This window comes from Podarcis bocagei, assembly GCF_964188305.1.
Source record: "Podarcis bocagei genome assembly, chromosome: 2".
NCBI classification, from domain to species: domain Eukaryota; kingdom Metazoa; phylum Chordata; class Lepidosauria; order Squamata; family Lacertidae; genus Podarcis; species Podarcis bocagei.
In genome coordinates, this window is record NC_138126.1 from 106,347,490 (window position 1) to 106,349,851 (window position 2,362).

A 2,362-nucleotide genomic window follows, 5' to 3' on the forward strand; every position below is an offset into this window, starting at 1 on the left:
GTGCTCTGAGAGCAAGTGAGATTAATAGCATGCCACAGAGCAAGCTGCGTTTCTTGTTGAGTGATCAGGTGGCGAGGCAGTTTGCTAAAGTCCACCCCCCCAAAAAAAAGGAGGGGGCAGGAAATTCTCCAACCACCAACACTGGGACCCTATTTACACCATATTATGTAGATAACAAAAAGCGATATCTGATCGGCGCAGAAGTCCTTATAGATGCAGTGCTCATTAATGATCCACGAAGGTAATTTAATCCAAAGTAGGAATCTTTTGCCCAACATAGGGCTCAAACCTATGACCCTGAGATTGAGCGCCTCATGCTCTACAGACTGAGCTATCCCAGATAATACTTGAACAACTGACTGCCACTCTGTTAATGCTTATAATAATCTGGGCAGAAACCCATCTCCATTTGTTCGGACTCCCCAACCTGCCTGGTAGGATGTACTGTGGATTATTTTACACAGGGGCAGCCAACATAGTGTTCCCCAGATATTGTGTACTACAACGCCAAACACTGCTGCCCATTAGCCATGTTTGCTGGCACTCATGGGAGTTGTAGTCCAAACCGGGATGGAACCACATTGGCTTTCCCTGTTTTGCACACAAACTATTGAGTCTTTGACAGGTTAGCTCACATCATCTAGTAGTTACTAGATTCAAGGAGACTGTAGTATGCCAGAAGCAGATATGAGGAGTCAGCAATGTGTAAGATGCAACAAAATCTTCTGGAGACCGATCTAGACTGCAAACAAACAAAACCCCTTTATGATCAAGGAAGGGCAAGGAGGACAGATAATTAAAGTATAATTTATCTGACTAGCTTCATCATACTTGCCTGTCTTGCCCCAGGAGAATACAGAGTAGGGTTTTCCACTGAGGATTTCCCAGGAGTGTGAAAACAGGCTTTCAATGGGCCTTTTTAGCATGTAAATTACTTAACTGGTGCCAAATGTGAGGGGTGTTGTTGTTTTTTGCTTTCATTAATTGCAGTGTGGAGCAATTTTTGATTTTCATCAGGGTTGCAACTGGGGAGGAGAAAATTAAACTTCCCCTCCTCACCCAATGCAGTCCCAAATGAAGCCCCCCCCCCCCACTTTCAGCCTTAGAAGGCAACAAACTCACTGGGAAAAGAAATGCATTTTCTGAGAAACGTATGCATTGTGACTTGAGTACTGGGGAAATGCAACAGAACTGCATATTCCTTCCTTTATAAACCTACATCCTGAAAAAGCCTGCAGTGCACAGTGCCCTGAATGCCACTTCTCTGCCGCCCTTCTATTTCCAAAAATAAGCCTGTTTTCCAAGTGCTAGGGAGCAATAGTATTTAATTACATGATTGGAAAGAGTTAGAAACTTTGCATTAACTCATTTTCTTAATGGGTTGCAGCTCTGAATCACCACCAGACCCCCCTGGACACAAACAGAGTTAATCTCTTTCCTGGAGCCTATCGAGCCAAGAATTACGTGAGCATTTAATTACTACTCAGAAGCGATTTCCTATTAGGGGCCTATAATGCACATTGCTGTGGCTTGCATAAATGTGTAGGACCCACATCAGCCACAAAGCGCTTAACTTAAGGTCGTCTCGGTGCACGCAGAGCCTCAGAATTCAACATGCTATTTTGATAACAAAATGTCAGCCAGCTCCACGAAATGCAGGGGAAAGGAAGGAAGTGCTCAAAAATTGTCGCAGAACACAAAAGCACCTTCAGGGGCAACAACTCCTGTAGCTGCTTCTCATTAAGCAAGCTGACCAGATACCAGAGTGGCCTGCCCTTTAACAGAAGCTTGAGCTGCATAAATCAGGTGCCGCTTATCACAGCATGGAGAGAAACATTATCACCTACCAATATCTGCACATTCTTGCTACTATAGCTCAGGGGAAGATAAACCATGTGCTCAGCATGCAGAAGGTCTTAGGTGCAGCTGGGAATCCTACACAGGGTATCTCTGGATAGTAGCTCTCGCCCACTGCTGCTGTTACTCCTGGGTGCCTAAAGTGTCAATAGATGACTGGAGTACAGAGGTGTGGGGGACTGGTGCAGAGGTACAGTACAAGGGCTCTCTGGGTTTCTTTGGGACCTTTCTTCATCTTGTCTGCAGTGACTCAGGAGTAACATGTAGACTAGTCCTGATACAGGCAGCTGCTTATGCCAGACAAAAATTGGCAAGGAGTAGCACAGAAGTCAATGATTAACAGCATGGCACTTATTTTAACTAAGAACTACCATACTCTTGCAGCAGATTTTTTTAAAAGGCTGTGTTGCTCTTTGTGTGTGTTTCTCACCATTTGGCACCCTGATAGTTATTGGATTTCCCTGGAGACAGAGTCATCTCACATACCCTCCAACATTTCTCCGAT